Consider the following 14,620-nt stretch of genomic DNA (forward strand, 5'->3'; position numbering starts at 1 on the left):
ATAGTTCATGACACCTAGGGATACATTCATCAAAGCTCTTATACAGTAATCTTTTTGGTCTATGCTTTGTTTGACAGAAAAGACTGCCTTAAACTGCGTCTAAGGTATTAAACTTGACATGTAATATCAAGAAGAAAGAGAGACAAAGAAACATGGGAAAACACGTTAGATGTGTTTATCTTCTATTCTAGTGCTAGAACAAGAGGGCTTTATGCACCTATAGGGGACATTCAGCTGGTCTAACCTGACAACATGACAGAGATATATATTAAAGCCCGTTTTTACGCTTATTATTTGATCTAAGTTATAACTTGTTTTTTTATTTATTTATTTTTTGGGGCTTTTTTACATTAGCTGTGAAAAATAGAGCACACAAGAAACAAAACAAATTCGGGGAAGAGGAACTTTGTTGGTAAAGATGTAGTATCACCTAAGGGGAATGTGTCATCAGAAAATGACCTATTGTCTCAATCATTTTTTTGTGTTAAATGTCTTTTTTTATTTGGAAAAGTTTTTTTTTCAATATCACTTCCTATATTAAAAATACAAATGTTAAATCTTTTGGCAATTCTAGACGTATACACACTGTTGTGACAGGAAATTCACATGTATGTTAGTAGCAATATATTGACTATGTTTTGTATCGAAGCTTCAAGTGAGCATGTGCAAAGGTCATTGTGAAGGTATTACCTGTCTTTGTAATCCTGCTTCTGATGATAAAGGGCCTGCTGAAAACTCTTCCTGAAAGGACAGGAAAATTAAGCTAAAGTAGCCATAGTGGCTAGTATGAAAATTGCAAGATTACTAATTTTGCTTTCTATTAAACATCATGAAATGAATAAAAAAACATTGCCAATATTGTAAAAATTAATGTAACACAAAAACTTGATCTAAACAGAAGGTAACTTTATGATGTAAAAATTATGGAATCATAATGAAAAAATGCTGAAAATCAAGGAACATTTCACTGGTGACGAAGACATGGCTCATACCTAATTTGGTCATTTCTGCGGTAACATACGAATTCAAAACCTGGACGATAAAGAAACAAGACAAAATCAATCAACACCTTCGAAATATGGTGCTGGAGAAGGATGTTATCAATACCGTGTCTGGCAAAAAAAACCAATAAATCAATTTAGGAGCAAATCAAGACAGACATGTGATTCGAGGCAAGAATCACCAAACTATGACCTCCTTACATCATATGAATAGAACAATCACTGGAGGACATCATGGTTAGAAGAATCGAAGGAACAAGGTGAAGAGGAAGACCAGCAACACAATGGCTTGATATTGCAAGAAAACAGCGGAGGAGACCCTGGTGAACCCATCTGACCTTGCACAAGATCTATTTTCCAACAGATCGTTCATCCAGCAAGTCGCCATTGCTCAAGATCGAGCAGAAGGCTATTAAAAAAATAACTTTCTAGTTACACATTCCCTTAAATCTAAGGCTGAGTTCACACGTAGCGTTTTTTTCGCGTTTCCGCGGCGGTTTTAACCGCGCGATTTTGCCGCAAAAACGCGAAAAATAAGCATCCCATGCATTCCTATGGGATTCCGCAATGCTGTGCTAATGCTGCGGTTTTTACCGCGGCGGAATCGCTTCGCGGTAAAAACCGCAGCATGCTCATTAATTTGCGGAATCGCGGCGATCCCGCACCCATAGGAATGCATTGTTCCGCTTACTTCCCGCATGTGGCTGTGCACACCATGCGGAAAGTAAGCAGAACATTTGCGGATGGTACCCACGGTCCGGAGGAGAGGAGACTGTCCTCCGGGCTTTGGGTACCATATCCCTGTAAAAAATAGAATTTAAAAATAAAAAATATTGTTATTCTCACCCTCCGACGTCCCGCGCAGTCTTCCCGCTTCTCTCCACGCTCTCGTTCCCAGTAGTCCTTTGCAAAAATGCCCGCGATGGCGTCCGTTCTCGCGGGATCGCGAAGTCTCGCGGTCATTCGCGCGACGTCATCGCGAATGACCGCGAGACATCGCGATCCCGCAAGAACGGACGTCATCGCGGGCATTTTCGCAAAGGACTACTGGGAACGGATGCGCGGGACGCCGGAAGGTAAAAATAACACCATTTTTTATTTTTTTTTACATTCTATCTTTACTACTGATGCCGCATAGGTGGCCTCAGTAGTAAAAAGTTGGTCACACTCGTCAAACACTATGTTTGACGAGTGTGACCAACCTGTCAATCAGTTCTCCAAGCGATGCTACAGATCGCTTGGAAAATGCTAGCATTTTGCAAGCTAAATACGCTTGCAAAATGCTAGTTTTTCCGCGGGAAAATCGCGGGAATTTAAAATGCGATTTTCCCGCGGACTGGAATTCCGGAATTCTCGCGGTAATTTCCGTGAGAGTTCCGCTACGTGTGCACTTAGCCTTACTCTGTCAGCCCAGAGTGACTCTTCAAACTAAGTCCCGCCGTAAGGCCAGAGAAGGGTGGAGATAGATGAAAACCAAGCAGGTGGGAAGGTATATGTAAATGATTGACCATGCCATGAAGCATCGAGTACCTATACTTGAACAGTCGATCTGTACTGACAGAGTCCTTTTAACCACACCAACAATTTTTGTAGTAGAATATAACAGAACATCTCAGTTTACATTTAAGAGTGACTTTTTGTGCTATAGGAAAGATGTATATCTTTGTACCGTGTTAGCCAGTAGATAGAAAAATATTCAGGATTGAGAGTCCTCAGTAGTTGATACTTTTTAATGGCTAACTGAAAAGATGGTAACACATTGCAAGCTTTCGATACTACTCAGGTCTCTTCATCAGGCTAGACTAATACAAAATCTGAAGTCACATATTTATGCACAATACAGCCTAGAAAAAATTTCTCCCTCTCCCATATTGATAGTTCTGCTTCACGTCACTTGTCTTATCTATTGCATTTTTTCTAGGCTGTATTGTGCATAAATATGTGACTTCAGATTTTGTATTAGTCTAGCCTGATGAAGAGACCTGAGTAGTCTCGAAAGCTTGCAATGTGTTACCATCTATTCAGTTAGCCATTAAAAGGTATCAACTACTGAGGACTCTCAATCCTGAATATTTTTGTGCTATACTGCTTCTTTACACTAGTGTGGGAAAGAAGAGGAAAAACATTAGGACTAAAGAATGTTCTAGGATTCCTTTTTACATTTCTGTAGAAAGGTACCTTTAACATCTGAATAATCAGTTTGTTTACTTCCAATAATATTCAGTGGAGTATTTATCTTCTTTTGTCTCATTGTTGATGTTTTGTCCTTATCATAGAAAGCACCAATAAGGTCAGTTGGCTAAAAAAAAAAAAAAAAGTATAAAATTAGCTCACAAGGAACAAGGGGTGATGTGAGTGATGACTATTTGGCCTATATAGATAATAAAAATAAATATATAATTACAGGCATTGATAGCATGGCTTCACCTTTCATCAGTATTGTGAACTTTATATTTACGTTATGTATAAAGAGAATTAATTTTAAATTTTAAGCAATTTCTAGTACTCTTGGGTTAAGCTGCAGCATGTCATATACTATTGCAGTAGTACAGAGACTGAAAAAGCAAGAAGTGCTTGGAAATTTTGGCTTCACTAATTAGTAGAATTTTATAGCTCCAGGAATTAGTCATGAGAAATAGTATAGCTCAAGATCGGTTAAATATATTGCGAAGTATATTAATACATCTTGATCTTTTTAGGTATACTCAATCTATATGTTAACCAAAGTATGGTATTAGTTCATTTTAAAAAACAGGTCACTGTATTTTGGGGAGTATATGTTGCAAATAACATATTGTACTGAGGAAATCATCTTGCCTTTTTTTAAGAGCTGTTATAGTGTTTACCATTACTACCTCTTGTGGTAGGACATTCCATAATTTGACTGCTCTAACTGTAAGGAATCCTTTCCTATTTAGGTGCCAGAATTACCTTTCTTCCACCCTTATTGCGTGGTCCCTGGTCCTTAATATGATCCTTTGTTCTTTAGTATGTTCTAGTTTATCAATTAGCTGCTATTTTTACAATTATCAGCTAATCTGATGTGTGGGGATGTTATCCACCTAATGCAGATGTTATAGCAATTTTAATTGATTTGTCGTGTTAAATTTTACCAGGTTGATTTTTAAAGTGAAACTGATACCTCAAAAATTGCTATTTACCTGCATATATAGTGCTGATCTGCTTTAAAATTCCTCCTCTTCATCTTCAGCAAGAACTGGTAGAACTACATTTGGAGCATCCGGTGTCTCCTGTTCTTGGTCGGGATCTTTTGACAAGCTGGGACGTAACATGTTTCGATGAACTAAGCGAGTGGGGGCACTTTCCACTCCCTCAGGCTGAATCTCATAAACAGGTCCCATGCGTCGACTCTATGCTTCACCCGATATGGGTTCTTTTCCCAGCGGGATTCCAGCTTATAGCCAGGGTGTCTTTCTCGTACCAGAACACAATCTCCTGCCTGAAGAGCTGTCCCACACAAAGGGGCGATTTTGGGATGTTCCAATTCTTGCAGCCTGGTTTGTACCAAACAATGCAAAGTCTGTAATCGATGTTGAAGTTCTCAAACCCAAGTGGACACCCCTGTCCGTGGATAGTCTTCATAAGCCTGATGCGCTGGGCCAATGGTCCGATAATCTATCATTAGCAACTCTAGAGAAGCAGACGTCACTATGGCCTTTATGGGGGCCCCTTGTTCAGGTGGCTTGGCCAACTCGCAGCTCCGACATAGTTGACAGATTTCCTCCACGACATCAACTGAGGATGGAAAAATGTCGTTGCAGCCACTGGAAGGTCTTTTTCGGTCCAAAGTGAGCTCCTCTTTCGTGGGCCTCTGTACCCACCTGGGGCAGTAACGCTTCTGAGATCACTGTTTGCCAGGTGACACCCAGCTCCCACGGCAGTAAAACTTTCCAGTACAGAATTCCTTCACACAGCTGTAGTCGCTCCCACTGCCGCAGCATCTGCAGAGTACCAAGGGACAGAGCATCTCTTTCTTGCTTGCTGGGCAGTTGTTTGGATGACACCCACCGTCTTAATTGAGCCAGTTCTCCGTCTTCCTGCTGTATTCAGACCTACTCATCACAGGATTGTCCCAGTAGACGCGCATGACACATTGTCTGTATTTGCTCCACCGTGGCTGCCACCATCCTGGTAGAGTCTCTGAATCTAGGAAACTCTTCAGCCTCCAGTTCCTCATCACAGTTAGGCCCTGGCTCATTGTAGTTCACTCAAGACAAAGCATCGGCATGGGTATTCTCTGCTCCACTTTTGCAGGTAATTTTATAATGAAACTTCGTCATCCGAGCTACCCAGCATTGTTCCAGCGTCCCAAGTTTTGCTCTTTCCAGATGAGCCAACAGATTGTTATCCATGCGCACGTGAACTTCAGAACTGGACAGATATTCAGCAAATTTCTCCATCATGGCCCACACCAACAACTCCAGCTTGAAAGAACTGTAGTTATCCGGGTTCTTTTCTGAGTCATGAAGAGATTGACTTGCATAAGCGATTGCTCGCTCATCTCCTTTTTGAATCTGGGACAGCATTGCTCCGAGTCCATACAAACTCCCATTCGTATGTTGAATGAACGGCTGTGTAAAGTCAGCATAGGCTAGCACTGGTGCCTCTGTCAAGGCCAATTTTAGGGCTTGAAACACTTCTTGTCACTCGCCTCATTATACAGTTCTGTTTCTAGCACTAGACGGTACCCCCTTCATTAGCTCCAGCAGCGGGTTCTTTAGAAAATATCTGAAATATCCCGTGAATCCTAGGAAGGCCCGCACGTCTTTTACGGTCTTCAGAGTAGGCCTATCTTGTACCACAGCAATCTTTTCATGAGATGGTCTCACTCCTTCTGCAGAGACAAGGTGTCTCAGTTGCTCAATTTGAGTGCAAAACAGATGACACTTTTGAGGCTTCACTTTTAGACCATGCTGTTGTAGACGAGGGAGTGAAGACATTGATGTCATCCAGATAAATCAAAGTGGCCTCGATGTTCAAATCTCCCAAACCCCTCTCCATGAGTCACTGAAGCGTACCTGGGGGGGTTGGCCAGGCTGAATGGCATCCGGTCAAACTCGAGTAACCCCAATATACTGCTAATCACAGAAACTCACTATTCCTATGTAATATATATGTATATGCGGTATATTAATTTTCTATTAATAAGTATGTAAAGTCACTGATAAACCCTATTTCTCAACCTAACACACATTATCTACATCTGTTAAGAGACTTTAATAAAGCTAGAAATGTGATCATACAGATCTATGTCTGCAATTTTCAGTTCCCTTGAGATAGTGGGTAAAGACTCTCTGCTATGATGTTTTTCATTTAAAGTACACAGAGACAAGATGGATGTCTCTTCTCCAATGTCTATGAAGCACATCTAGAAAAGCAGCAACCGCACTGAGGACAATATACAGCAGTACTGAGCAGTGCTGATGTGAATCCAGCTTTTGGGTGAGATAAACAATCAGTACAAAGAAAAAGCATCAGTCTGTGCTTCAATCTGTCTCTCTGCTACTTACTGTGCTCCTCCTTTCTCCATGAAACTCTACACAGAGCATACAATCTGACACCTCAGTCTGTCTTGCTTTGAACAAGACAGATTTTACCTGTTTTTTAGAGTAAATGATAGCACTGTCCAGAAGTCAGAAGTAATGGTCAAAAGCATTCAATGTAAGTCTATGGGAACCAGAATGAGTATCTCATAGACTTTCATTGAAAAGTGACCTCTAGCTCACTCCAAGAAACACTGGAGCGATCCGGAAGGTCACAAACTGCTGGAGGCAGACAGGAGCAGCTGTTATAGAAGGTGAAGGCTGCAGCAGGTGAGTACAAGACCATGTCCTAGACCTTTCACTGAAGCACCACTCTAGCAGTAAAATAAAATAAAACACTGGAGTGGTGCTTTTGGAGCGCCCTCACTCACCAGGGCTGTGGGGTACTCGGTACCGGTTGATCTTTTCAACAGGGGTTGTCACGGCAGCAGTGACCCGGTCCGTGGCCCTGGGGCTCCATTACAAAAAGGTTATGTTTCAGTGTGCTTATAGTGGTGAAAGTTTATAAGTGATTTGTGAGGCCACCTGTGGTGTTCGGCAATAGAGATGTAAGCCGACGCTGCAGACAGATCCTCTGGGACAGATGATGTGGTGCAGCAGTGATGCTATAGCCCTCCACAGGCAGGGCTGTAGTCCCAGGGCAGTGTAGGTGAAGTGACACTTAGATGGTGTAGTGTCAGGCGCAAGGGATGTAGCAGTGCTGGGCAGGTTGGCGTGGGAATAAGTGGAGGACACCAGGGCATGTAGTTCCAAAGCATTACTCACAGTCTGTTGTACAAGCAGGTGCCTGCTTCCGTGCCATGTCCTCCGGGTTAGAGACTCAGTCAACCTCCAGGCCAGATGGAATACTCCTTTCCAACACTCCGCCAACATATGTGCCTTTTCTGAACATCTCCTCTTATAGCGCCTTTGAGTGAAGTACTCCTAGTACTCAGTTACACTGGAGTTCCTCCTGTCAGATGTTCCTATGAACTCTACTTGTACGGCAGACAGCTGTAGCCTGCTTCGGGAACTCCTTGCTACTAAGTCCCGGCTCACTAATATGTTGCAGTTGTGCCCCCAAGTCTTGTGTGGGAATAAAGTGGTCACTACTTCTATTCCTCTGGTGTCTGCTGCAGGACCATTAGTGTCCGTACAACCTCAGGGACCGGACCCCGGCCTTGCGCTTAGAACTTTAAAAGGGTTCTCCTCTAACCCTGGTCCTCGTTCTCTTATTCTCCTCAACGTTCCATGCTAATCCTTCTTCCCAATGGAGAATCATGCTTCCTTTCTCTGTCTCTTTCATGTGCCAGCAGACCCAGATCACTGTGGCCTGCTGCAACACTTCCTTCTTCCATCCCTCTCCCAGGGATCTTCTCTTTCTCACACTCTGTCCTTCTACATCCTCACTCACTGACTGAATGAAAGACTGACTGACTGACTCAACTCTTCCTGCACTTTTGTGCAAACTAAACTCCACCCACCTCCCAGCACGTTTCATGTTCCAAGCAGGGAGCCACCAAGGGGTGCTTTGCTATACTCCAAGCAGGGAGCCGCCGAAGGTGCTTTGCTACACTACTTTGTGGTGTGGGGTGCAGGTGTCTCCACCTTACCTGGATGGTGGGGCACCACACCTCAGGAGGAGGTGCAGTACCTCTGTGGTGACTGAGCCTCAGGGGGGCCACACTTTAACCTGGCTAATTATTCAGAAATGAAAAAAAACACATAAAACACTTATATTGTGATTTTTTTTCAATACTATAAACTGATATACTGTATTTCCTTTTTTGTTCCAGAATTATGGTCCGAATGGCAATTTACAAGAGATTTATTCCATAGAGAGATTAATCAAGTGGAAAGCCAAAATATGGAGAGCCCTATGGACAGCAGACCACATGCTATTCCTCTAAACTAAAAGGAAAAAGAGAGCTGTCATAGTAAGTATACTGTTTATTTACATGCAAGATTGCAATGGAAGCAATATTAAACTACTCTTACAGCATTCTAATCAAATCAGTCCTACTGTGCGGTATCTAAGAAATAAGAATCAAAGGATTTGTAGCTGTGTCATACGAGATCTTCTGCACCAGTATGACCCAATGGGCAAAATCAACAGAAAATTGGGGCAGCATGATGGCTCAGTGCTTACAGCTACAGCCTTGCAGCACTGGAGTCCTGGCTTCAAATCCCACCAAGGACAACATCTGCAAAGAGTTTGTATGTTCTCCCCTTGTTTGCGTGGGTTTCCTCCCACACTTCAAAGACATACTGATAGGGAATCTAGATTGTGAGCCCCATCCTGTGACAGCGATGATAATGTGTGCAAACTGTAAAGCGCTGTGGAATATGTTAGCGCAATATAAAAAAAAAGTCCCCAAAAAAAGAACTGTATTATTGGTACCTGAGTTATCAGCCTCTGTACCTCTCATGCTCCAATGCAATAACTGCTGTGGTTGTAGTCCAAGTCAGATTAAGAGTAGCCAGAAGCCAAGGCAGTTTGGAAGGTGTGGTCCCTTTGACAGATTATGTGATATGTAAATGGAAGATGACAGAGATACGCGCCACGCAAATTTTTCTCTTATGTATAGCTCTATGCATAACATAGCGCTATGCAAAATAGAGCAGGAGTGGGACATTAATTTTCCCAAGGGGCCACATGACAGACCTATCAGACTGTGACTATTGTGGAGGCAGAACCAATAGGCTGAAATAAATTCTGCTCAATATTAATATTAACATATTTTTTATATTAATTGTATGACTTAATATTGAGCATAATTAAGTATGAGGATGCTGTGGACCCATGTAGTTAAGATGGCAGCAACACAGGTGCAGAAATACTGATGAGGCAACCACTCACAACCTACCAATCCCAATGGAGGGGTGGCTGCTTGCTATATTACTACACAAAAAAGACTTGTATGTGGCGCTATTCACACAATGGAAATGCACAGCATCCAGGGTAACAGCCTATTTGTGATGCCCTTCTATTAGATGAGGCGGGTTGCCCAGTGCTATCCAAATGCATCCCATGTGAACAGACACCACAGTTTACAAGACCAAATGGGCCCAACTGCACCTAAAAAAAGTGCAAAAAACACATATAAAAATGTGAGGTAATAGTTAATTTTGCAGATGACACTAAACTCTGCAGGGTAATCAATACTGAGGAGGACAATTTTATATTACAGGAGGATTTATGTAAACTAGAAGTTTTGGGCTGATAAATGGCAAATGAGCTTTGATGGGGATAAATGTAAGGTCATGTACTGGGGTAGAACAAACAAAATGTATAATTATGTGCTTAATTGTAAAACACTGGGCAAAACTGTCACTGAAAAAGACCTGGGTGTATGGGTGGACGACAAACTCACATTTAGTGGCCAGTGTCAGGCAGCTGCTGCAAAGGCAAATAAAATAATGGGATGCATTAAAAGAGGCATAGATGCTTATGAGGAGAACATAATTTTACCTCTATAAAAGTCACTAGTGCGCCCACACTTAGAATACTGCGTACAGTTCTGGTCTCCGGTGTATAAGAAAGACATAGCTGAACTGGAGCGGGTGCAGAGAAGAGCGACCAAGGTTATTAGGGAACTAGGGGGTCTGCAATACCAAGACAGGTTATTACACTTGGGGTTATTTAGTTCAGAAAATCGAAGGCTTAGGGGTGATCTTATTACAATGTATAAATATATGTGGGGACAGTACAAAGACCTGTCTAATGATATTTTTACTCTTAGACCTGTGATGGGGACAAGGGAGCATCCTCTACGTCTGGAGGAAAGAAGATTTAAGCATACTCACAGATGCAGATTCTTTACTGTAAGAGCAGTGAGACTATGGAACTCTCTGCCATATGATGTGTAATGAATGATTCCCTACTAAAATTTAAGAAGGGACTCGATGCCTTTCTTGAAAAGTATAATATTACAGGTTATATACACTAGTCTCCTTGATATTGCGTTGATCCAGGGAGCTAGTCTGATTGCCATATGTGGAGTCGGGAAGGAATTTTTTTCCCCAATGTGAAGCTTACTGTTTGTCACATGGGGTTTTTTGCCTTCCTGTGGATCAACATGTTAGGGCAAGTTAGGATAGGATATGGGTTGAACTAGATGGACTTAAAGTCTTCCTTCAACCTTAATAACTATGTTACTATGTTACTTTGTTAATATTTTGGCCAAAATACACAAGCTCGTAACCAACGGCAAGGGTCCCCACGCTTACGAGTCCTAACACTAAACAAATATAGCACATAAAGGGGATTTAGAGATCCTCCAAAAATTCAAAAAATACTAGCAAAAAGGCAGAGATGCTTACCTGCCCAAGCCTCCAAACAAATGCACTATAAGGATGCAGTGGACCCATGTAGTCTTGTAAATCTCTAAATCCCCTTTTTGTGCTATATTTGTTCATAATTAAGTATGCTAATGTGGTGCCCCTGAGGGTTCAGTCACCACAGAGGTACTGCACCTCAGCCAGAGGTGTGGTACTCCGCTCTCGAGTAAGGAGGGGGCACTATCCGGGACTCGCATATGTGCATTCAACACAACACCTCACCTCAGGAAAAGGGGGATGAGCCTCAGCTAGAGGGAGAGTGACAGTTGGAGGATAGTGGAGAGTTGGTGCTGGGGACTGGAGGAGGAAGGAGCTCATCCCAGGTCAAGAGAGGAGAGAGAAGAAATGTAGGAGTCGGAGAGGGGCTCCAGAGCAAAGAGAAGGGGTCCTAGGGGCCAGGGAAGTGAAGAATCCCCCCTTAGCGCCCGAATCCATGCTGACCGTAGTCGGGTGGAGGGACCAGGTCGAAGTGGGGACCGGACCCAGACTAGTGGAGAGACTGTAGGACTCAGCTAGGAAACCGGTGGCTGCAGAATCTGTATGTGTGACAGCCAAATCCACACACAATTGCTAAAAAGGCATCCACATAGGATCAAGGGGACCAAGAAGACGTCGCCCAACAGGATCCGAGGCTGCTGGCTTGGGACACTGTGTGAGGCACAGGGCAGGAGAGGTGCTAGAGGAGACGGCCAGAGAAGGAACATAAGAAGGGGGTCCTGGTAAAGTGTACCCCAAATTACCTGGGAGCTGGCTGGACCATTGACATGGAGGACACAGCACCCCGGCTGGTGATTGTAACCTGAAAAGACTGTGAGTAAAAGTGTGAAGACTGCACCCTGCTGTGCCCTGCACTACAACAGTCACCATCATCAAATTACCCCATAACTGCCCTGGGGCCTAGCTCTATCCGTGGAGAGCTGTTACATCTCTGCTGTGTCACCAACTGCCCCAGTGGACCTGAATTACAGTGTCAGCCATCCATTGCCAAACACTACGGGTGGTGTCACGACTTTATTTCATATAAACTATTCCCCTTCACTTTTGATTGGATGCCCAGGCCCATGGACCGAGTCACTGCTGCCGTGACATCCCCAGAAGAACTGACTGACTCCGGTTCCGAGTACCCCGGCCCTAGCGGGCGCTCCACTAACATCCCCCTACATACTGCATGAGTCCACACAGCTCTCTATATACAGTATAAGCCCACACATAGCCCCCTACATACTATATGAGCTCCCACCTATTTGGCCCTTATACATGTAAACCATAGCAAACAAAAAAAATTCTTTAATTAGTTAGTTTAAAAACCTAATACATAATGATATAAATGCACACACATTTTCACAGAAAAATAGTAATTTCAGCAAAAAAAAAGCAAAAATGAGAGGCGATAGGGACTAGTTTTGCCTTCCTGGGAGCGAAGGTTGTACCCTAAGTTGAAACGGTATGGCGCTCTTGCTCCTCGTCGACTGCCAACCAAAGAATAGCCCTTCAGATCATAAATGGCCAAGCAAATGGCAGTGCAATTAAAACCACAAAGCATCCATATAATAATAATAATAATAAATTTTATTTTTATAGCGCCGACATATTCCGCAGCACTTTACATTTCGGAGGGGATTTGTACAGACAATAGACATTACAGCATAACAATAATCACATACAGTAGATTATAACAAATACCAAGAGGAGTGAGGGCCCTGCTCGCAAGCTTACAGTCTATGAGGAAAGAGGTAGACACGAAAGGTGGGTGGTAACAATTGCCCTGATTGTATGGACCAGCCATAATGTTAAGTGTGTAACAGTACAGACACAGAGGGCTAATGGATGCATAAAGCATGTGGGAACATGATGCTGGGAACCTGGTTATGGTAAAATTTTTGGCTCTGCCACACAGGGATAGGTTAGGTTAATGTGTTGAGGCGATAGGACAGTCTAAATAAATGCGTTTTCAGGACACGCTTAAAATTGTGGGGATTGGGGACTAATCGTATTGACCTGGGAAGTGCATTCCAAAGAATTGGCGCGGCACGTGTAAAGTCTTGGAGACGGGAGTGGGAGGTTCTGACTATTGAGGATACTAACCTCAGGTCATCAGCAGAACAGAGGGCGCGGGTAGGGTGGTATACTGAAACAAGGGAGGAGATGTAGGGTGGTGCTGAGCCATGGAGGGCTTTGTGGGTGAGGGTAATAAGTTTATACTGAATTCTGGAGTGGATGGGTAGCCAGTGTAATGACTGGCACAAGGTAGAGGCATCGGTGTAACGATTGGTGAGGAATATGATCCTGGCTGCAGCATTCAAGACAGATTGGAGAGGGGAGAGTTTGGTAAGAGGGAGACCGATTAGAAGAGAGTTACAATAGTCGAGACGAGAATGAATAAGAGAAACAGTAAGAGTTTTTGCAGAGTCAAAAGTAAGAAAAGGTCGAATTCTAGAAATGTTTTTGAGGTGCAGATGACAAGAGCGAGCCAGTGATCGAATGTGGGGGGCAAAGGAAAGCTCGGAATCAAGTATGACCCCAAGACAGCGGGCATGTTGCTGGGGAGTAATAGTGGAACCACAGACGGAAATGGCAATGTCGGGTGTAGGTACATTAGTAGCGGGAGGAAACACAAGGAGTTCAGTCTTTGACAGGTTCAGTTTCAGATATAGTGAGGACATGATATTAGACACAGCATTTAGACAATCGCCAGTGTTTTCTAGAAAGGCTGGCGTGATGTCAGGAGAAGAAGCGTATAATTGGGTGTCATCAGCATAGAGATGGTACTGGAAACCAAATCTACTGATTGTTTGACCAATAGGGGCAGTGTACAAGGAGAAGAGGAGGGGGCCTAGAACCGATCCTTGAGGAACCCCAACAGTAAGGGGAAGGTGAGAGGAGGAGGAACCGGCAAAAGAAACAGTAAAGGAGCGGTCGGAGAGATAGGAGGAGAACCAGGAGAGAACGGTGTCCTTGAGGCCAATGGAATGGAGCATAGTGAGGAGGAGCTGATGATCCACAGTGTCGAATGCTGCAGAGAGATCCAAGAGAATTAGCATGGAGTAATGACCATTTGATTTAGCTGTTAGCAGATCATTAGAGACTTTAGTGAGGGCAGTTTCAGTGGAGTGTAAAGAGCGGAAACTGGATTGGAGAGGGTCGAGAACAGAGTTTTCTGAGAGATAGCGGATAAGACGGGAGTGGACCAGGCGTTCCAGGAGTTTAGAGATGAAGGGAAGATTAGAGACAGGTCTATAGTTAGCGGCACAGTTTTGGTCGAGGGATGGTTTTTTAAGTAGTGGATGTATGATGGCATGCTTAAATGAGGAGGGAAAAATACCAGAAGAGAGAGAGAGGTTAAATATTTTAGTTAGGTGAGGGGTGACAGCAGGGGAAAGGGACTGGAGGAGATGTGACGGAAATGGGTCACTGGTGCAAGTAGTTGGGCGAGAAGATGCAAGGAGCCTGCTTACTTCTTCTTCTGTGACTGGTTCAAAATCAGAGAGTGAGTTAGATGCAGTGGGGGAGGGAGGACAGTGCATGGTATGAGGGGATTTGGAGATAATTTCCTGTCGGATCTGGTCAATTTTTTCTTTGAAGTAATTGGCCAGATCGTCAGCTCGGAGCTCAGTGGTTGGGGCCTGTACTCTTGGATTGAGTAGAGAATGAAAAGTGTCAAAGAGATGTTTCGGGTTATTGGACAGTGAGATGATGAGGGTGTTGAAATAGGTTTGTTTGGAGAGGTGAAGGGCA

At 43.4% G+C, this 14,620-nt stretch overlaps 1 long non-coding RNA gene across 1 annotated transcript in view; it reads left to right on the plus strand.

The window, feature by feature from the left end:
* Positions 1–14,620, plus strand: part of LOC141094618 (uncharacterized) — a 284,948-nt gene that overhangs the window by 162,121 nt on the left and 108,207 nt on the right. Inside the window, exon 2 of the long non-coding RNA XR_012233130.1 lies at positions 8,341–8,481. This is a non-coding gene — a long non-coding RNA (uncharacterized lncRNA). The remainder of the gene's footprint in view (positions 1–8,340; positions 8,482–14,620) is intronic.

The sequence above is a fragment of the Dendrobates tinctorius genome, unplaced genomic scaffold (assembly GCF_039654945.1).
Source record: "Dendrobates tinctorius isolate UK_male_01 unplaced genomic scaffold, ASM3965494v1 ptg000064l, whole genome shotgun sequence".
NCBI lineage: Eukaryota > Metazoa > Chordata > Amphibia > Anura > Dendrobatidae > Dendrobates > Dendrobates tinctorius.